The sequence below is a fragment of the Echinops telfairi genome, unplaced genomic scaffold (assembly GCF_000313985.2).
Source record: "Echinops telfairi isolate 266 unplaced genomic scaffold, ASM31398v2 ScPeMD7_7409;HRSCAF=8447, whole genome shotgun sequence".
In the NCBI taxonomy this organism is placed as follows: Eukaryota; Metazoa; Chordata; class Mammalia; order Afrosoricida; family Tenrecidae; genus Echinops; species Echinops telfairi.
Genome location: NW_022111309.1, coordinates 5,663,613 through 5,687,173, shown reverse-complemented (window position 1 = coordinate 5,687,173; position 23,561 = coordinate 5,663,613).

Below are 23,561 nucleotides of genomic sequence, written 5' to 3'. Positions count from 1 at the left end.
AACCAAAACAGACAAGCAAAATCTTTGGAGCTACTTTAGAGATTGTTTTGTTTGCTTGTAATTTCAAGTATTCTCAGGTAGAAAATATTAGTCAAAAACCCAGGCCCTTACTATAACGCGCTATTTCCTATTTTTGCAAAGCTAAACTCCACCTTTTCATTTAAATGAGGGCCTATAACTCCCTATCTAAATCTAAAAAACAAGCAACAAGCAACTTACTGCCCTGAAACGGATTCCAACTCATAGCAACCCTGTAGGACGAGGTAGAACTTCCCCTGTGGGTTTCTGAAACTGTAACTCTGTGTAGAAAGCCTCCCCTTTCACCTGCAGAGCCACCGATGGCTTCGAACTACTGACTTTGCTGTTAGCAGCTGGATGTATAACCGCTGTGCCACCAGGACTGCCGCCAGAGTGCTCCTTACAAGCAGTTCACGTACTGCGGGCATGTTGTCGGGAGACACCAGCTTCAGGAGAAGGACATCAGGCTTGGTAAAGTAGAGGGGCAGCGAAGTAGAGGAAGACCCTCACTGAGATGGCTCCACGCACCGTGGCTGCAGCGATGGCCCCAAACCTAAGCATGATCATGAGTAAGAACCCCCTGGGAGGCCCCTAACAACAACATCAACAACCAAATCTGGCCTTTTAAGATGGATTTCACTCCTTGCTTCAAGGTTACTTCAAGTGTCTAGTGGCATCTTTTTGTCCTTTTGTGCACCGATGCCTCGCAGCTTTGTAAATGAACTAAAGGTCATGCCACTCTAGAACCAGGCCTTAGCATGGTGGCCTCATTCTGTGCTAATCTCTTCTTTCTTTCCCCATTCATAATAGTTGTCTGCAACTGGTTATGGAGAAATGTTTGCCTCTCAGCCTGGTCAAGGGGGCGGGGTGGTGCATTTCCTCTTCTCTGAAGAGTGGATTTTCTCAAGAGCAACAGGCAGAAGCACCGAGTTAATATGGAAGCTGGGCTTTCTGACCGCTGTTTGTGTGCAGTGTAGGAAATGGGCTCTCAACATGTCGGTAAGCAGCCTTAAACCCAGATTACAGCACCTCTCTCCAGAGTGCTCTTTTAGGGTCGAGGGTTAAAGGTCATCCTCTCAGACTGGATAGTTGTACTCAACCAATTATTAATACCCCAGTGTTTCTATAGAAGAGATCTTTGAAACCCCAACAGATTTTATGTGACTGATTTACAATAAGCACAATCACATGAGAGCATCGTTCAAGGTGACTTAGTGGAAAACACAGAATTGTGTAAATAAAAATAACAATTAACAGTAACATTATAGATTAAAAAATTGTAAATTATAAATGTTGAATTATTTATCTTATTAAAATAGCTGACATCCCCATTTATTTCATCGAGCTCTAATTAGAAAGATATCAGCTAATAAAAAGCTAGACTTCAAAACATCTGATTTCACACACAAACACACACACACACACACACACACACACACACACACACGCACGAGACTAAGGCCCATGACACACTCTCAGAAATAGGGCATTATGACTTGAAGGTTTACAAAAACCATATCATAGGCTGATCCTGCTTTTTCTTTAACTATATAACACAAGCTTAGTGTCTTCCAGGCTGAGAGGGATTCACTTCTGCGTTTAGTCCTCACTCCACTTAATTAGAATTATCTCCATATCTGATATAGGCCCTTCACATTATGTTCAATGGAGAAAGTATAGATGTCTTTGGAAGCCCAATTATGTATTGCTATTTTTTCTGATTAACATGGGGAATAAAAAAATTCTTAAATGGTTAAAAAAAAAAAAAACACCAGATATTTCTTTTCTTTTCTTTTCTTAAGGAATTATTCAAGCTGGAATGTTCACTGTTCTGGAAGGGCAATTGTCAAGTTAGAGTTTCCCGAAGAAGATGTGAGCCTCAGGCTACCCCACTAGGGATTGCTCTGAAAGGGGTTATAGTATAAAGTCCTGGATAGATGGGGAGGAAAAAATGTGGAGTAAAACTCAAAAGCATAAAAGCAGCCTGGCTTACTCATCTAATAGAAACTGGTGGAATGCAAGAGACTGGAGCCTGTAGTCCTGGAACTGAACTCACTTCCGTGGCTCAATTTTTCAGGTCTATAAAGTGAACAATCACACTTTGCAGGTATATTCTACTTAGTGTAGTCAACCATTTGACATCAGAAGGCCAACATTTGCCCACAAAGAAAGCTTAATAGGCAGGAAGGGGTAGGCAAGAAGGGGGGACAGAAATGGGAAACACAAGGAGGGACTTGGATAACTAACGTTACATTGTGGAGATTACAATCAATGGCATGAAACAAAATGTACATGAATTGCTTAATGGAAAACTGATTCGCTTTGTAAACCTTCAGCAAATTCGCAAATAATTTTTAGAAATTGAACAAGATACATGAAAAATAAAAAGATAAGTTTTTATTTGATCCTCCTAAAATCTTTACAACAGTCAAATAAAGCACTGATTAAAACATTGTAGTAATGTTTCCTTACAAAGGAGCACCACACTACACATGCCTCACTGTTGGCCTTAGCTGCCCACATACCCATAGTATGCAATATGTTTACCTTAGGTTTCCTAAAGTATTCGGTCCTGCGAACAGTCTCCGGCTATCTTTTACAGTGTTTGAATCTGAATAAAAAGAAAACGCTATTGAAAAACAATTTTTAAAAAGAATGTATTGAGTCAGAGTGTTTCTGTGTCAAAGATTCCAGAACCAAATAAGGGTTAGCATAGTAGTTATGCATTGGGCTGTGATCCACAAAGTTACCAGTTCGAAACCACCAGCTGCTCTGGTGTCCTGTTCCCATAAAGAGTTACCATCTGAAACCCGCAGGGGCAGTTCTACCCTGTCCTATGGGATCGCTATGAGTTGGCATCCATCCACTCAATGGCAGTGAGGTTTATTTGTTTGTTTTTAGTTATAATCAGAGGAATTTTGGTCAATACTGTGTTATGACAAGTATGCTCATTCATGGCTAATACTGCGTTTCCATGCATTGCTTTATGGCACTGCACACAGTCTCTAAATGTCTGTGTTCTTTTTCCTACCCAGAAAAATGCATATTGGTGTGAGGGAAAGCATTGTGACAAAATGAACTATGAAAATTCAAATAACTGATTCATTTTAGCAAATGCATTCATTCTATCTATAATCTATATCTCCACACCAAGCATGAACATAATCACTTTCAAAAGTCTTAATGGAACTAAACAATGCATGCTATTTTCTAGATCCGGTTCTGGAAATTTTCGAGTTGTATACTATTAGGCTGTGTGGCCTCGCAGTGAAGTAAAGCAATGAGGAGTCAGCCGGGAGGAAACCTTGTAATGTAATCCATGGAGCATCAAGTAGAGGCGTTTCCAACGTGTGTGACCAACAGAGAGGAAAAGGAACACAAGCTAGGAGACGGGAATGCTTCACATATTTTAATATTAAATAGCCAATCCGTTGATACTTATAGGTTTCCAAAACCAAACTCATTGCCATCGGTCGATGTGTCTCACAGTGGCCCTATCCAACTGACCTGCCCCTGTGGGTTTCCAAGAGTGTAGCTGTTTATGGGCGTAGAAAGCCCGGTCTTTCTCACTCAGAGCTGGCTGGTGGTTTCAAACTGCTGACCTTTCTATCACAGCCCAAAGCAGAACCAGTATGCCACCAGGCCCTCATTTTAATAGAAAAATCCCAGGGTCATTTTATTTCTGTAAACAGACTCAAAGACTGTCCATCTGGTGTCTCCCTGGATATAAAAAATCAAATGGAGTGAAGAGGAGGTCCCTGAACTGTCTTCCACTGGCTTCCTTGCAGAGATGGAGTATCTGTCTTCTTTTTTTAATGAGATAGTTACCAAGATTTAACCCTTCCAAGGAAACCACAAAAATTAAGTCTTTTATCATTATCTAGCCTTTGGAGCTTTGCTCTGAACACTTTGGGAAGCAATTTGTTCTCTTCATTTCTCTTTCAATTCTGTAAGACAATGAGCCTTGTGAAAAGAAGAAGAAAAACATGGCAGGTGCCCTGTCAATGTTCATTGAATATGAGCGTATCTTTTATAAACGATTGAAAAACTTAAGTGTAGCAATAATTGTATTCATTCATTCAACAGGTAATTATTGAGTAAGTTCCAAATTATCAGTCAAGTATGAGTCTAGGCTCTGGAGACACAGAAAGTAAAAGAGAGAGCCCTGGTCTCATAAAACTTCAACTCTTGTAGGGAAAGACAGATCATATAAGCTAAGCAAATGCTTATTATTCAGACAGAAATATGAAACTGTGATTAAGGGGAAGGTCTATCATAACGGGTGAGGGTGCTCGCACCTTTCCTTAAAAAAAAAGTTTCTTAAAAGTTAGCCAGTGGGGTAAGATGTACCAGAAAGAAAGGTCTGCTGATACACTTCTGAAAATCAACCAGTAAAAACCTTATGGCTTGCAATGGTCTGCAAAGGACCACAGGGACGTCCCAGGATCAGGGAGCATCTCAGTTCATCATGTGTGGTGTCCTCATGACCGAGGAACTGAATGGGGACGGGGGGATGGAGACCCACGTTAACAAACAGGGACTTTCCAAGGGAATACATTTCAGACCGAGGGATGGTAGAGGCCCAAACCTCACACGTGAACATCCATCCAGACAGGAGGGTTCAAAGCATCTTTTTGATTCCCATATTGTTTTTGTTTACTACCCCTTGTAGAGTTCACACTAGCCTTCCTACTTTCACTTCCTTATATTAAAGGTCTTTTATTTTGTTGTTGCTGACAATATACAAAGCAAGACATAAATCAATCCAACAATTTCTGTAATTGATAACGTTGATGATATTATTTGGATGGTCCAGCTATTCACACTGTCCTTTGACCAGTTGCAACGCCCCCATGAACATAAACTTATTGTCCCCTAAATGGCCTATATTCCCCGCTGCTATGGTCAATTTAATCCCATATATGTGAACCTTAAGAGAGCACAATGCATAGTTTCCACTTATTACATTATTATTTGGTTTACAGAATATCTCTGATTAATCAGTATTCTTTCATAGAAACTGATCAAAAGATTCAGTCGTGTTACCTGGACACCATCTATTTCTTCCCGTCTCATAGAGAAAGGAGCAATTGTTCCTGGAGACAAATGACCACCTATTCCACGTCACATTCAGATTCCTGACCCAACTTCCTGTGGAGTCCCAGGTGAATGGAGAGCAACTGTTTGACCTTGAATTGCCCAGGAACAAAAAGACAGGGTGACTGCCCTGAGTGAGCATGAAAGGAGGGCCAGGTGGGGGGGGGGGCCTGAGTTGGAAACCCTGAGTCAGTGCTAGATCTGAAAACACTCATTTTGGAAAGAAGGTTATTTTAAGGGAGATGAGAAGCTATTGGGGTGGGGGGTGTCTCTAATAACAGAGTGATATAATTGTAAAGAACGCACTTTACGGAGGACTCTCGCGGTCAAGGTGTGAGGTGAGGGGTGGTTTGAACCAAATGACAAGGAAACATCTGAATGGCATGTGGTTTCCTCCTCCTACAATAAATGGTCTTTAAAAGACCAGAAAGAGTTGCACAGGGCTAATCAGGAACCAAAAAGCTATGGTAGTTATGGAGGAAGCCGGAGCCATCTGTACCAAATGCTAACCGAAGGCAGTCTCCACTGCCCCACCCCATTGAAATGACTCCCCGCCAGACTGGGAAAGTAGGGCCAACAGCTTGGCTCCAAATTCTTTTGTGTAGGAAGATTAAAATTACATGAGTCAACGAGTCTTCACTTCTTAAATTTGCCACAAATGAAAGAACTTCATCTGCCCCCTCAAAACATCTGGCTGCAGCCTGCCTGCATTCAAAGCCAAGTGGAAACATCTGGGTGTCCGTGGAGAAACAGAACTGAGTGGCATGTAACTCTTTTGGAACGATACTTGAGTCAAAACATTGGGCCAAAAAAGTTTAGCCTTGTAGTATGTAAAGCTACCTACTACAAGATGGCTTGTTTTCTTTTCTCTCTACAAAGCTCGGCTGCACCCATTAGCATGGTCCATGTCCTGAGAGATACCGCTCAAGGAGAAGAACTGGAGGCAGGCCTTGACTCATTCATTTGACCATTACCTTCTGCCTAGGCAGCCTTCTGTGTTCTTCCCGCTTTGTGTAGTTAGGTGCCCCTCTGTGGCTTTGGAAATCTGGAAGCTATGGGTAATTTTGACCCTGGCCCATCTGAACTCCCACTCTGCATGCTTTCCTCGGGGCTGGCTTTCCCTCAGGAGGTCCATGGGAAAAATGGAAGCAGTGTGTACGAGAGAAAGAAAGGTGTGCATTAGTCATTTTACTCAGTGCATACTATGTTGTCATCGCTGTCAAACGTAATCAAAGTGCAGCTAAAACACTTCACTGCATATTGATCTGCTCCCCCTTCTCCCGCAGTGAACTTAGAGTAATAGGTCTCCCGCCTTACTTACCACCCCCATCCCCACCCCACCCCAAACTTTAATGCCGAGGGTAGTGAGATTCCTGTAACTGTTTATTTTGGAAAGAGTTGAGGAAGCATCTGACCTCGAAATTTTTCCATTGTTCAGCTCTTGCCTTATAACCCCTTCTACTAACTGAAACATTAAAAAAATGTGAAAATGAACATGGGGCCTTGGTTAGAGGGCTATATTTGTAATTAGAAGTATTATAATGATGACCATAATGCTTCAAACAGTGAATCTGGCAACAGTGTTTCCTTTGTTGTTGGGTTCTAAAAAGATTTTGGCTTATATATACATTTTAGCCTTGTTACAATTGTTGTCATGAACGTCACTAAATACTGGATGATCACTGCATAATAAAAGTGCTGTGCTATGGAGTGCTAAAGTGATTGAACCTAGGGGTTGGAGGTTCAAGTCCACCATTGTGGTAGTTACATAATCTCATGTCACCTTGAGGGCTGACTCAAAACTGTCAATCAGGTCACAGCCTGATGACACCTCCATGTAGGCATGGATTTCTCCTGCGGGTTCTAGGAACTTTCCTCATCCCTGGAGGTGGGACATCCTTTCTCTCTGCTCCACATTTCCTGTTGACAAGCTACATGGAGCCATGCTGATGGCAGCCAGCACCCTGGAGATGCTTCCACTGCCATTAGATCCACAAGACTTTTCACCCACCAGCCTGTGATCTTCCTGCATTTAGCATCATTGCATGTGTTGCAATGAGTCTAAAGAAGAATTTATGAACGAGTGTCAGACATATGGGCTAATATCAAACTTATGGACTTGATCTGGACTGGGCTGGGATGTTTTCTGAATAAATAATTGCTTTTTATATTAAGTTCTCCCTTAAACACATACGAGTGTCTCTGCAGATGTATTTCTCTAGTCAACCTGACCTAGCACAACCATCTTCTCACTCACTGCCATTGAGTTGATTCTGGCCCTGTGGGACAGGTTAGAACTGCCCCTGTGGGTTTTTAAGACTGTAACTTTTTAGTTTTAATCATTTTATCAGGGGCTCTTACAGCTCTTATAACAATCCACACATCAGTTGTATAAATACATTTATACATATGTTACCATCATCCTCTTCAGAACGTTTTCTTTCTACTTGAGCCCTTGGTATCAGCTCCTCATAGGTTTTCCTCCCTTCCCCACACTCCCTCCCTTATGAACCCTTGATAATTTATGAATTATTACTATTTTCATATCTTACACTGATTGCTGTCTCCCTTCACCCATGTTTCTGTTGTTCGTTCTCTGGGAAGCAGAGGGGGCTGGTTATACATTGATCACTGTGATCAGTTTCCCCTTTCTCCCCACACCTTTCTCTAACCTCATGGTATCTCTACTCCCATTATTTTTCCTGAAGGGTTTATCTGTCCTAGATTTTGTGTGTCAAGAGCTCTTATCTGTAATAGTGTACATGCTCTGGTCTAGTCAGATTTGTAAAGTAGTATTGGGGTCATGAGAGTTGGGGAGGTAGATGCATTAAAGAACTAGAATAATGTTGTGTGTTTTGTTGGTGCTATACTGCAGCCTGGCTGACGCAGCCCTCCCTTGTGACCCTTCTTTGAGGGGATGTCCCATTGCCTACAGATGGGCTTTGGGTTGGGTCCCCACTCCAACTCCCATTCCCTTGTTCAAATCGATATGGTTGTTCTGGGTTTTCTGATGCCCAATACCTGATCCCATGGACACCTCATGATCACACAGGCTGGTGTGCTTCTTCCATGTGGGCTGGTGTGCTTGCTTCTCAGTTAGATGGCCACTTGTTTATCTTCAAGCCTTTAAGACCCCAGATGGTATATCTTTTGATTGCCTGGCACCATCTGCTTTCTTCACCACATTTGCTTATGCATCCATTTTGTCTTCAGTGATCATGTCAGGAAGGTAAGGATTACAGAATGCTAGGTTATTGGAACAATGTGTATCTTCAGTATATTCTACTTGTCAATTTGGGCTTCCTCAGTGTTTGTGTCCTTCCCTATTTCTGATAGCCTATGTATTCCCTGAACCAAAGTTCTCATGTTTGTCCAAATTCCCTCATTAATGGCCCTAATAGCTTGGAGTTTTACCTCAAGGTCTGTGATACACCTTGAGTTTATTATTGCGCATGGAGTGAGGTAAGAGTCTTGCTTCATTTTTCTACAGATAGATATCTATTTTTTCCAACACAGCCACTCCCATTGGATATTTTTTGGGCCCTTATCAAAAAGCAGTTGTCTGTATGCTGATGTTTTTATTTCTATGTTTTCAGTTCTTTTCCATTGGTTTGAATATCTGTCATTACTCCAGTACCAGAGTGTTTTGACCACTGTGGCTGATAACATGTGTGCCAAAGTCAAATAAAGCAAGCCCTCTGTCTTTGTCCTTCTTGAGGAGGTCTCTGCTAATTATGGGCTTCTTCCCACTCCATATGAAGTTAATAACCAGATTTTCCAATTCTTTGAAGAAAGATGATGGTATTTGTATCGGGATAGCATTAATCTTATACAGTGCCTTGAGCAGAACTGACAGCTTTACAGTAATAAGTGATCCGCTCCATGATCTTGGAATATGTCACTCTTGGTTTCTTGTAATAGTGTTCTGCAGTTTTCCTCGTACAAATCTTTTGGGTTTTTGGTTAGGTGTATCCTTAGATATTTCAATTTGTGCTTGGCTAGTATAAAGGGTATTACCTTTTTGATCACCCCTTCTATGTTCTTGTCTGATGTACATAGCAGTCCGATAAACTTCTGCTTGCTGATCTTGTATCCTGCTAGTCTGCTATATTCTTTTATCAATTCCAGCACTCCTTTTGTGGAGCTTTTGGGGTTTTCCAGATATAAAATCATATCATCTGTGAATAACAATAGTTTTACTTCTTTTCTCCCCAGATGAAAACCTTTGATAACTTTCTTTGCCTTATGTTGTTAGTTAGGACCTCCAGTACAATGTCAAGTAAGAGTGGGGACAAGGTGCAACCTTGTCTGGTCTCTTTTCTCAGTGGGATTATTTTCATATGTAGCTTGTATTTTATTGAGTAACATTGCTTCTCTTCCTATCTTCTTGAGTGTCTTAAACAGGAATGAGTGTTAGATGTTATGGAGTACTTTTTTCTGTGTCTATCAATATTATTGTATGATTCTTATAATTTTTCATGTCAATGTGGTGAATAATGCTGATAGTCTTTCATATGTTGAGCCATCCCTGCATCCCTGGAATGAACCCAGGTTGGTAATAGTGAGTTATTCGTTATGTATACTTTTATAATCTATTGGCCAATATTTTGTTAAAGATTTTTGCATTAAGGATGGTTATTCGGGATATTGAACATTAGGGATATTGGTCTGTCATTCTCTATTCCTGTGGGATCCTTGCCCACTTTAGGTATCCGAATTATACTAGTTTCATAGAAAGAGTTTGAAGTTTGCCATCTTTTTTGATGCTCTGGAAAAGTTTATGTAGGGTCAGTGTCAGTTTTTCCCTGAATTCTTGGTAGAATTCTCCGGTGAAACCATCTGGCCTGGGGGATTTTTTGTTGGGAATCCCTTGATAACCTTGTCTATTTCTTCTATTGTTATGGGTCTGTTGAGGTTCTTGATGTCCATCTGGGATAGTCTAGGGAGGGATTGTTTTTCCAAGTATTTCAATGTCTTCAAAGTTTTTGAATTAATTGGAATACAGGCCTTTGTAGTACTGTGTAATTAGCTTTCTAATTTCATTAGGGTGCGTGGTAATGTCCCCTATTTCATCCCTCATCCTAGCTATTAAAATTTTGTCCTTCCTGTCATAGGATGCCTAGTTGGGCTTAATCAAGGGCAATGTAGCAGTGAAGAACTACTAAACCCGAGTGAAGGCCGAACGTGGTGAGACAAGAAAACAGAGGAAATAACCAGGAAGCACAGGACATTTATGGAGGCCTAAATACAGTCATGTACCTGTGTGTGTGTGTGTATGTATATATATACATTTATATATGGACAGGAATTGAACTATATACTCATATCTATACATAAAGAACCAAGGTTGCAGATGGACATTGGGTCTGAACTCAAGTAATCCCTCAATGCAAGAACACTTTGTTCCCACAATCCGGCATTCTGTGATGCTCGCCTTCCCAACATGATCACTGAAGCCAGTGATCACTGTGGCCAGACAGCCTGAATTGCTCCACTGAGGACTGCCCAGCGGCCCTCAAAACTTGAAGGACTGCCTGTGAACTATCTGTCTCACGGAAGTGAGCAGCAAATGGAGGCACAGAACAAGCACGGTAGCCACTCACTGGTCCAATGATCCAAGAGCAAGAGAGAGAGAGGCAAGGCTGCAGAGGCATTTATCTCTCCGCCCTTCAACTAATCTCACATGTGTTCATTGGCCATGTTGGCACAATAAACCTACCTATCACAATATAGGGCTGAGCATATTCTTGTTTGGGTGCCTGCTTCCCCCACCCCTCACCATCTCCCCGCCCCCACCCCAGTTGCTCTTTTTATTTTCTCCTTTTCCTCAAAGTTGGATAGTTTAACTATCATATACCTTGGTGAATTCTTCTTGGGATTCAGTCTAGCTGGTGCCCTTTTGGCTTCCTGAATGGTTGCCTGATATTCACTCATTAAGCTACGGAAGTATTCCTCTAAGAATTCCCTAGCTATTTTTGCCAATGACTTCCTCATTGTGTTTTGTTCCGGTAGCCCAATTATTCTAAAGTTGTTCCTCTCCATAGCATCCGACATTGTTCTCAGGTTTTCTTCAGCTTCTCTTATTATCTTGTTTGACTCTCTTTCCCATATGTTGAGGTCTACCTAGCTATCCTCTAGGACACTGGTACAATGCTCTGCTTCTTCGAGTCTGATGGTGAAGTCTGTGAATTTGCTATTTGCTTTTGTTACTTGAGTATATAATTCTTCATGGGAGTAGAAAGTTCAGTCTTTCTCCTGTCTTGGTGCCTTAAAAAAAAAAAAAGCAGCAATTGAATGTATTTGGAGCTCAGCTCTACTCTGACACACAAGGAAAAGATTGTCATGCGCCAGTGTTGTCATACCTCTAAGATACACAGTACTGCACGTTTTCCCTGCTAGTAGAATGTTCCTATGAAACATTTATAAGCTGTATGGGGGAATACACACACTATAAAAATAACTTACCAAATAACACAGATTCTAAATAACCTCAACAGAATCTTTCAGGCACAATTAAAATCTATGGAAGCTTGATACTGAGACCCTGAGATCCTGGCCACCGTCTTGGTGAAGGAGCCAGTCTTGCTACTCAGGGTACTGCAAAACAAAAGCCGAAAGCTAATTTCTCTTTCCAGCTTTGTTCTCTATAAAAGGAAAAATCCTTTTTGGATTCCTCTTGGTTAGCAACATAGGTATCATGTGGGTCTTCAGTAAAGCACAGGTGCAAAGTCAACTATTAAAGAGCAAATGTATCTGTATCAAAGACGTACAGCTCAGAAAGCTGAGGCATAGAGACACAAAATGATTTCCCTACAGTCACTCAGATATCAAGAGGCAACATGGACTGACTGATTCTAAAGACCTTTTTCTTAATCATGCTGTTTGTCTTCAAGTTCATATCTAGAAATGAGAAGATTTTTTCCTTCTAAATAAATGTGTACTAAAAAGCAAAACTGGGGAATCAACACTTGATCCACAACTTTAATGTTGCAATCAGGACTGAAATTCCATGGTCTCTTCCACCTCCCAATGTACCACTTGCATAAGACACCATCCTGTTAGAACCTGAGAGCTCACCTTGATGGCATGGTGGCAGATTAAGTCTACAGTTTGGGGTTGTGAGATAGACTTCCAGTGATTTGGTCAGTACAGAAAGCTGAAATAGTTGCAGAAGAATTCCAAGAATCCTGTGTTCAGTGAAAGAATGGCAACTGTCTACTCCCCAGCCAAGTTTTCTGGTATGATTTGGGATTTGTGATAAGTTTTTGGAAAATCAGCCTGAAGTCTGTTTCTTCTGCCCTTCCACTACCTCATTAGGCACTTAAAAAATTAAATACCTGTAAAAATACCTAATTAAACTGGAGGCCCTCAATGATGCAAATAGTTAACATACTCAGTGCTAACAATGGCTGACACAAATTTTGCTGCCTAAATTTTTTTCTGGGCATATTTGATGTGCTAATTCAAAAAATTGGTTTTCCCCTTTCAGCTCTAGTTTTTGAGATACAAGAACAGATGCCATATACCACTCTTCACTCTGCTGGTTCATAAAAAAACCGGGATACTTTTAATGCAGTGTTAGCTAGCCTGAGATAAAGGAAGTCCACACTGGCTTTACTTAAAGTTATTGATGTTGTTCTAAATGTTTAGGTCAAGTTTTTCTTTACATGGTGTCCTATGACCCGAAGATCTATGTGAACAGTGTAAATTACATGAACTTGGAATTTCCACCATGTACCGCTTCACCTTTATTAGGAACAGAATAGCCAGCAGTTCCAATTGGTTATCACAAAAATGGACAGAAATAAGAGCTGCTGTATAATAAATAAGGAACCTGATCACATAGTGGGTTTGTGTTTGACTGCGAACCAAACTTTCAGCTATTGGGTCCTACAAGCTGTTCTGTCAAATAAAGATGAAATGTTCTGCTCTCATAAAGATTTACCACATCAGACTCTCACAGAAGTTCTACTTTGTTCTATGGGGTTGCGAAGCGTCATACTTGACTGACTGACAGTGAGTTTGGCACAATCAATAGAGAATCAAATGCTCTGAAACCTAAAATGGGCTTGTCAAAATTCAAACCTGCTTATTAACATTTTAAAAATCCCAGTCTTCTTATATGATGGCACGACTTCTCCACCTGTGCACAGAAACCCTTAAAAGAAAATTGAGAGTTTTTCTCATAAAGAAACTTAGAATTAACCTCATCTCTGAAACAGTTAACAAATTATCTATTGACTTCTAACTACTCACTATGTTCTAAAATGTTTACTGGATAATTTGAAGCAGATAAGGTTTTATCTTCAAACTATTTTTGAAACTGCTGATGAAGTCTCACACTTTTGACACTAAATTGCCCTCATGCCTCCTATGTAGGTGCCTTTTCAATTTCCTCTTCTACTTCCCACTCTTCTCAAACTGTGTTCTGCCTTTGGGGGGTCCATCTTGTAGCCCCTGTTGCATAACCTCTCATGCGAATATGTTGCATAACCTCTCATGTGAACAAGAAACTCCCACTGCCTTCTAATCTATTCTAACTCATCCATACCCAATAGGGCAGAGAAAAACTGTTCCTTTGTGTTCCAAACCTTTAAACCTTTTAAAGGTACAGAGTGACCGGTGGGTTTGAATCACTGACCTTCTCATTGGCAGCTCAATGCTTAACTATAACTAGTCACCATGATCCCATGGATCTCTTCCCACAGAAACCCCTTAATATTGCATTCATTTTCAAATATTTACTACCTTTTTATCTTATGTTGTGATTTGTGGGTCTGAATTCTGTCCATATTTTAAAATGCGATAATCAATTAATAAATTAGCATAACTTAATAGCTGAAAATATAGAGGAACACCGTATTTAAGGAACTAGCACAGATGTTGCCTATCCAATGCAATTTTCTGGATCGGTGCCCCAAGTAACCCCAGGAACAGGCCTCAAAACCAAGGCACACACACGCAAAAATGTTGTTGTTTGGCTGTATTATTTAAAGATTCAAGGTAGAGTCCACTCAGAGGCACTGTGGAAGAACAGTTTGGCACTCTAGTTCTGAAAAAGTTACAGTTGAAAACTCTGTGGAGCACAATTAGTGTCTGATTTTCATGCAGTCTGCAGAGTTGAACACACCCTAAAGGAAATAACTTCCACCTGAACTCACCTGATTGTGTTTGCAACTTATAACCCTTAGCAATATACACAGGGAAGACAAAAACAAAACAAACAAACAAATCCCACATCACTGATCCTGTGCCAGTCCGGGTCGACTAGAGAAACAAAACCAGAGACATTCATGTGTATAAGAGAGAACTTTATATCAAAGAGTAATTGTACATAAAGAAAACATCCCAGCCCAGTCCAGATCAAGTCCATAAGTCTGATATTATCCCATATGTCAATACTAGGCCATAAATTCCTCTTTAGACTCATGCAACCATGCAATGATGCTGAATGCAGGATTATCACAGAATAGCAGGTGGAAAGTCTTATGGATCCAGTTGTGGTGGAAGCATCTTAGCGCTGGCAGGGGTCTCCATGTGGGGCCTCCAGCTCCAAGACCGGCTGCATTGGTCTAGCTCCATGTGGCTTGTCAGCAGGAAGACGAAGCAGAGATAGAGAAAATCTGGCCTTCAGTGAGCTATTTATCTCCTTAGTGCCTCTAAATGAGGTCATCAAGTTGTGACCTGATTGACAGGTTAGACTCCACCCCTTCACAAGTTGACAGATTATGTAAGTGCCACAGATATAGAGTAAATTCCAGCTCCTAGCAACCTTCCATGTCATGATAGCACTGCCCTTGTGAGTTTCCAAGACCATAACTCTTTACAGGAATAGAAGGATGCATCTTTATCCTGGGATGATGCTGGTGGTTTCAAACTACTGACCTTGCAATTAGCAGCCCAACGTGTACAACAGAGAGAGGAAATTAATATTGCCTCTCTACTTTCAGTGCTTCTCTGCAATTTTATGCCACCAGCCACTTTTCTCATTAGAACTGTCTAACTCCTCACTAGAGAAGCTGAGGCTAAACCGGCAGGAATCCATCCAACAGCTTTCAGCATAAAATGAAAATAGGAAAGCAGAAGGCTGCAAAGATTTTCTGTCTTTGGGCAAAAGGAAAAGGCCTAAACTTTCCCAATTGAAGTCTATTCCGCAATGGATAGACTTCTTCGCTTACCGGCAGGTTGGAAACATCATTCTTTAAAAAATACACAAATCCTTCAGGTAAAAGAAGAATATATCCATACTTAATTATTTTTTTCACTACTTTGGAGCTATGTTTACTTCTCTTTATTCACTGTACACATTTCCAGATAAATCCAGGCTCCACTTCATCTCATTAGGGGAAACAGTGCAACTATCCTATAGCTGTATATTCACTTAAAGGAACTTGATCTAGGCCTGAAAGTGAGGTGAATGGTGAGATTGTTCTGCTATAGCAAATGGTGGAGTTAACTATAGCATAACTATGAAGCTGCTCGGGATAGGAAATTAATAGGTAGGGGAGTAAGTGGGACATGCATGTCCCATGGCTTTTGAAAGGCAGTAACAAATTTGAAACCAGGTATAAAGTAATGCAGACCACACAGCTGGGAAATTCTTCATTCATAAAACCAAGGCTGTGGCATGTGTAAGGATGATGCATCTCACCTAATTCTGCCTTATGAGCATAAGGAAGATAGCCTAATCCCTGGTGGTACTGTCAGCACCTCAAGCCTACCAACTACTATAGGAGAAATGTGAGACTATTTGATCTGGTAAAAGTTTACAGACTTGGAGTCATAAGTCAGAAATGATTCAATGGCAGTGAGCTTGGTCAAACCTCATTAACATATAAAGGTCGGAATTTACAACATATTGCAAGTGGAGGGCAATTACACCAGAATGCAAAGTGGAGGATAATGACATAATACAGGGGATCATACCTAGCTCAAGTAACATATTTTTGAAGAGCACATTTCACTCCATATTTGATGTAACTATTTCTGTTCTGCTAAGAGTGAAAATACATTTCTTACATAACTCACAATTTTACCTTATAGGTCGATAGAAGAGGGCTCAACAGGAAAAATAAAAACCATAATCACACTGGACAACAAGGTCTCAGATTTGGATTCCGGGTCAGGCCTACTAATAGTGTTTGACCTGGGGAAGTCACTTCATGTCTACAGACCTGATGACTCATTTACACAGCGATGTTGTCATTTTTGTTGTTGTTAGGTCCACCAAGTTGGTATCCACTCATAGTTACAACAGAGCAAACATTGTCCTGTCCTGTATTGGAGCCTATTGTTTCAGTCACTGTGCCAATCCATCTTGAGAATCTTTTTAACAGTTTCTATCTACTGTACTAATGTTGACGTCCTTCTCCAGAGACTGGTCCCTCCTGATCATGTGTCCAAAGAACATAAGATGAAGTCTTCCAAGTCTCACTTGTAAGGAGCATGATGACTATATTTCTTCTGATACAGATGTACCTCTTCTTCTGGCTTCTTGTTGTTGTTAAGTGCTGTCCGGTCAGTTCTACCACATAGTGACTCTTTGCAAAGAACAAAACACTGCCCAATCCTGCACCGTTTTCACAATCCTTTTTATGCCCAATCCTGCACCATTTTCACAATCCTTTTTATGCTTCAGCCCATTATTGTAGTCATGATGTCAATCCATCTCATGGAGAGTCATCCTATTTTCCCTTGACCACCTTCTTGAGTAAGTATGATGTCCATTTCCAGAAACTGGTTTCTCCTGATAATATGGCCAAAGTATGTAAGATGACGTTTCATCTAAGGTGCATGCTGGCTGCACAAGTTCCAAGACAGATTTGCTTGTTTCCCCCGTAGTACTTTCAATTCTTCGCTAACACCGTAATTGAAATGCAACAGTTCTCTTTCGGTTTTCCTTATTCAATGCCCAGTTTACATAAGCATATGAGTAATTGAAAAATCTATAGTTTGGGTTAGATGCATTCAACTCCTCAAAGGGACATCTTCGCTCTTCAACAGGTCTCTTGTGGGGTAGATTTGCGCAGTGTGACATAGCATTTGTTTTCTTGACTGCTGCTTCCATAAGAAGTGACCATGGATCCAAGCAAGATGAAATTCTTTACAACTCCAGTCTTTTCTCCTTTTATCATAGCATTATCTGTGCATCCAGTTATTTTGGTTTTCTTTACATTGCATTGCAATCCAGGGATGTTCCAATAGAGGGCTGCAATCAATGACATGAAACAAAATGTGTATCCGTTGTTGAATGGAACTCTGATTTGTGAGGGTTTTGGTTTTACTCTTCAGTCAGTCCATGGAATACTCGGAATTTTAAAACAATGCCATAATTCAAACACTTTACTGACAAATTTGAAAAACATTTGACCAATCCAATACATCTTTGATTTATTGATTGTTGCTTCCATGTATGCTGGTTGTAGATAGGAGTAAACGAAAATCCTTGACAAATTCAATATGTTCTCCATTTTTTATAATGTTGGTTATTGGTCTGTTTGTGAGGATTCATACTGTAATCCTTGATCTTAATCAGAAATACACGTATCAAACTAAACCAGCAAAACAATGCTCAGCAATTTGGAATAGCTATGCTTTTGTAAACAGAAGTGAGGCAGGTAGGGGTGGAGAGTGGACAATGAATGTCTTTCCTTAAATGGGTAATTGTTACAGATTGAATTGTGTCCTCCCAAAATATGTACTTGAATTTCAACATTGTGAATGTGATTGAAACCTATGAATGCATAGGTGGAGGTGTCACATTTTCAAACGATCGGCCGTGCAATGGAATCAATTAGTCCAGGTCACAAGCGTGTAGGGTGGATCCTAAACCTAATCATTTCTAAATTAGATATAAAAGGCAGCGTAGACATAGAGATACATGCATATACTGTGAAAGACAGGTGGTATGGAAGGATCACCAAAGGATCAAAGTGCACCCAGGCTATCTATCTCTCTCTATGTATGTATCTATGTAGGTATCTATCTATCTATGTATCTATGTATCTATGTATGTATGTATCTATCTTCTATCTATGTATCTATGTATGTATGTATGTATGTATGTATGTATCTATCTATCTATCTATCTATCTATCTATCTATCTATCTATCACCTATCTATCTGCAAAGAACTGACAAATGGATGCCCTGATCTGTACTTTCAACCTTCCGCAATAGGAGACAACAAAAATTCTCTTCTTGAAAGCCACCCACTTGTGGTATTTATGTTATAGTTACTAACTGGCATTTATTTTGCCAGAAGCTAGACGAAGTTTCTAGACGCTTCAAAACTTAAAGAGGTGCAACCTCCCCCAAATATTCCTAAATAACTCCAACCCCTCCTTGATCGGCGTGTGGAATGGAAGTTCCAGGACAAAGTAGTTTTCAAGGCCCTGCTGCTGGGCTCCACAAAGTAGTTTTCAAGACCCCACTGCTCAGCTCCACAGATCACTGCCTTCTTATCAAAGGGGACTTCCTGCTGAGTTTGTTTACACCATTAAACTTCCTCAAATGTAAAGCCTGGATTTTTCCAGGTGTTGAAATTCCTAGAGGGTGGGGAAACTGCAGAGCCCTCTTTAGATCAATACCAGGCTCCAGGGAAATACAAAGAGCCCTTTTTACCATGCGGCCCCCTCTGGAGATCCCAATTTGGGTAGCCAAGATAGAGTGCACAAGGCAGTCTGTTCCCTGCCCTCACGCAGGTGGCCTGTCCAGCAGGCTGCCAGGCCCTGGGCATGAGCTCGGGCCCACCTCATCAACAAGGTAAGGCTGGTCCTCTCCAACAGTTCTGTGACCCATAGTGGGGTCAGTGGGTGAGGGTCAAGCCAACACCCCTCAAGGAGCTCAATTTAAATCAGAGGAAGAGGAGATTCCGCTTGGAGTCCTGGGAGGTTGCACTCTGAGCAAGATTCCCAGACTTTCGCTGAGCCAGGTGAAGAGAGCTGGCAAGGTCGCACCTCCCATCACCAGGTGGTGCATTTAATTTAAAAGGAGTGTTAACCTTGTTTATACAAAATAACACCAATACGCAGAGAAGCAGTAAATCCACTGTCGTTAAACAGCGGGGCGCGGTGGCGCTGGCAGCCTGCCCACCAGCGACGCTGGCACCGAGCAGAGAGGCGGCCAGAGCCGGGCGGCCATCGCGCCAGCCCTGCTAGACGAGGCGTGCGCGGCGCCCTTTCTGCCCTCCAGTTGACTCTCCGCATTCTTGTCAAATATATTTAGAACAAGAGGTGTCCACTTAAAGAGAAACCTTTGTTAATCACTGCAATGCAGGCGCTTGGCAGCCCGCCAGCTTCACCTTTATAAATATGTAGGATCGTTTTCCAGCTAAGCAGGGAACTCCGGAGCAAGTTTCTCTTCTCTCCGTGGCCCCTCCAATCGACCTAAGGTGAATGTCCCTAGCACCTTATTAATTTTCCGTCCCAGCGGGTTTTCCTGCTCTCTAAAGGTGGACCGAGATAAATAAAGGATGGGAGAGAGGGGAGAGACAGACACCACACACACACAGAGAGAGAGAGAGAGAGAGAGAGAGAGAGAGAGAGAAAGAGAGAGAGAGAGAGAGAGGCTTATTTAAGTAGAGGTAGATTCGAGTTGGATGCTTTTGACAGGCCTTGGTGTGGACACTCTGTTTACCAGCAGCTCTCCCCATTACCTAGAAAGGGGGGGGGGGCCTGAGGTGGGAGCTGCAGGCTGGACTCCTTTAAGGAGTCCCATGTTCCCCTCAGCTCTGAATTCCCTTCATTTAAGAATCAATGAACTGTTTAGAAAACACCAAATCCTAAATTCAGAGACTGCTAGTCCCTACCTTTAGAGTTCACAGTAGAAGGATAGGTGGACAAGTAGTATTCTAAATCCTTTATTATATGTAGCTATTGTTGCTCAACTTACTCTCCATCAAGTTGATACGCTTCTGAATAACCCTTGGCCCAGGAAATTGCATACTTCTCCCATTTATACCACATCAAAGTCACTATTGGCACATCAATACACCTAAGTATACCAATATACCAGTGTTAGGACATCAATATACCACATCAATATTGACATCCTTGGGTGACTTAAATACTCTTCCTTTTAAATATTCTTTGAGTTGGGAAAACCCAAAAGTCAAAGGTGCCAACATCAGATTTGCAGGGTGGATGGGTAAAGTGTCCCCAAGAAAGTTGAGTAGGACAGCCCCCGCCACCCTGCAAGAATGAGCAGGTGCATTGGCATGCGGCAGGGTGGGGGAGATACATTCCTCAACACAACTGTTCTGACTTTTTTTCTCACCAGCCTCATTTTCAATTTTCTTAAAACATCTTTCAAATCAACCCTCATGAGCGTCTTATGTGCTCAGGAAAACCTATGAAAATTACTGTCCTGGAAACCCTCCCTCTCCCCAAATGCAAACAGTCACCATAATTTCCTAGGAATTTCATTCACCCAGCTGATCCCCTCTGGAGCTACTAGGTGGGTAACACCTTTGTTTTCTTGCCTTAAAGGTATTCCAAGGAGACTAGCAGTGATATCTGCATGTATCCCTGATCACAAAGACCTGCTTACGCGTGCTTCCTTTGGAATCAACCCATGCTGTATGAGCTGGAATGCTAATAGCACTACTTCTTTGTTTGCCTTCATATAAAACCTCTGGTTGCCCCAGACTGTCCTGGGCACATTGATGACTATTCCAGACACTGACACTGGGATGAGGGCAAGAGAAAAGGCAGCTGGTCGCCAATGTGAGAGGCGAACACAAAGTGTCTAAAAGAATCCTCCTTTGCTTAAAAAATTATTATTACCTTGCCCCTCCACACATCTCAGGGATGAATAAGCCACTGGTTGCAGGTCTTTGAAAACTGATTCATCATTAGGACGCCAAACAAAAACCACTGCCATGAAGTCCAAGTTGACGCATAGCAACCTTATAAATCATGGTAGAACAACCCCCTGTGAGTTTGTGAGATTAGAACTCTTTACGGGAATAGAAAGCCCCCACATTTCATCATGACGGCTAACCATATGAAAATCACCTTTAATGATCCCGACTTATGATTTTTAAGTTGTACAGGACCTTGTTGGTCAATTGAACTACCACTTTGATCTTCCAGTTGAGAAATCACATTCTTAAGAGGTTAAAGGAGTTATCCAAAGTTACTCAGGAAGTTTAGTGCCAGGGGACTGGCTGGAACCCAACCCATCCCACCATTCTTTGTGTATTTGTGTGGTGTACATAATTACATTTATGTGTGTATGCTTGTATTATTTTGTAGTTCCTGGTAGGTACAATCTGTTAAGCAGGTGGCTGGTAATAAGAATTTTCTTTGGGGTTTAAATTTACCCAGGGATGTCACAAAAGAAGGACTTCCCCCCACCCCACCCCCCATACTTTTATTGGGAGCTTTTACAGCTCTTATCACCATCCATACATTCATGCAGTGTGTCGAGCACATTTGGACATATGCTGCCATTATCATTTACAAAGTGTTCTCTTCCCACTTGAGCCCCTGATAACAGCTCCCCATTTCTTCCCCTCCCTCCCTCATCTGCCCTCCCTCACAAACCCGTGATAAGTTATAGATTATTGTTTTCATATCTTTCATCATCCTCCGTCGCCCCTCACCCAGTTTTTCTGTTATTTGTCGCCCTGGGAGGGAGTTATAATCGATCCTTGTGATCCATTCCCCCTTTCTCCCCCCCACCCTCCCCTAATCCTCCTGGTATCTCTACTTTCGCTGTTGGCCCTGAGGGGTTTATCTCTCCTGGATTCCCTGTGTTTTGGGCTCTTATCTGTAGCAGTTTGCATGTACTGGTCTAATCCGATTTGTAAGGTAAAATTGAAGTCATGATAGTGGGCAAACTAGAGGAAAGTTGTGTGTTTCATTGGTGCGATACTGCACCCTGACTGGCTCGTCTCTTCCCTGTGTCCCCTCTGTGAGATAATGTCCAATTGTCTACAGATGAGCATTGAATCTCCACTCCAAGCCGCCCCCCTGCCCCATTCACATTGGATATGATTTTGTTCTGGGTCTTAGATGTCTGATACCTGATCCCATTGACACCTCATGATCACACAGGCTGGTGTGCTTCTTCCACGTGGGCTTTGTTGCTTCTCAGCTACATGGCTGCTTGTTTATCTTCAAGTCTTTAAGATCCCAGACACTATAACTGGGCACCATCAGCTTTCTTCACCACATTTGCTTATGCACCCTTTTTGTCTTCAGTGATTGTGTCAGGAAGGTTAGTATTACAGAACGCTGGATTGTTAGAACAAAGTGTTCTTGTGTTGAGGGAATACTTGAGTCGAGGTCCAATGTCCATCTTCAACCTTAATTCTTAAACATATAGATATGAGTACATTGTTCTAGTCCCCTCTCATTGTGTGTGTATATATATATATATATAGTTACATATGTACATGCCTATATTTAGACCTCTATAAATGTTCTTTGCCTCCTGTTCTTTCCTCTATTTCCTTTTACTTTCCTCCCGTCCCACCATCATGTTCATAATTTAGTAATTCCTCACTGCTACATTGCCCTTGATTAAGCCTCACTAGGCACCCTATGCCCTTTTCCCCATTGATTTTAGTTCCCTTGTTGTTCCCTTGTCCTGAGTTGGTACCCTCCCCCTTCCTTTCTCCCACCTCCCCTTCTCCCGTATCCCCCCCCCCGGGGAACCATTGGTCCTGTTCTTTTCATCTCCAAATTATTTACCCCACCCATCTTATCTAGAGAGACATGCAGATACATTACTAAGTGCAAAAACCAGGTAAGGCCAAATAGAACAACAAAGGAAGTCAAAACCAACAAAACAATAGCAACAACCAAAAATAAAAACAACAAAAAGAAAGCCATTGAGAAAAATGGAAAAGTCTATAAATAGTTCAAGGTCTGTTGGCCTTTGGGAGTGTTTTCCAGTCGAGTCTGATGGGGTGCCACACTCTGCCTCCAAAGTCTATTTTTGGTATTCCCCAGGGATTTCTTCACTTCTCCCCTTGCTGCTCTGTTGCATGTCCTCAGTGTTTCACTCCAGCGTGATAGGGTCAGATTGTGCACTATTCCCACACTGCGTCTCCAGTGTTGTTCCCGGCAGCGCTAAGGTAGTGAGGCACGCTGGGTCTCATGGTGGGGCCAGCCCTAGGGTCTTCTCTATGCGTGTCTGCTTTGAGAAGGAATATGGTTCCCTCGGCTTGGTGGGCCAGCATGTCCTCTCCTCCCTCTCCATCCCTTTGCATTTCTCCTGTGTGCTCTAATCGGATGTAGCCCCAGTGCTGTCCTCCAAAGTGTATTCTTCTGAGGGATAAGTGGGGTGTCCACATAGTTGGGATTGGGGCAGTCCCAGCAGACCTCTCTATTGGATCCCTGTTACATGCCGGTATGTTGTATTCATGTCTTGATGCATCGGTTTGAATCCTGGTTTCTCTCTCCCTCTCCTGTGGAGATATAAATACTACCCCCCCC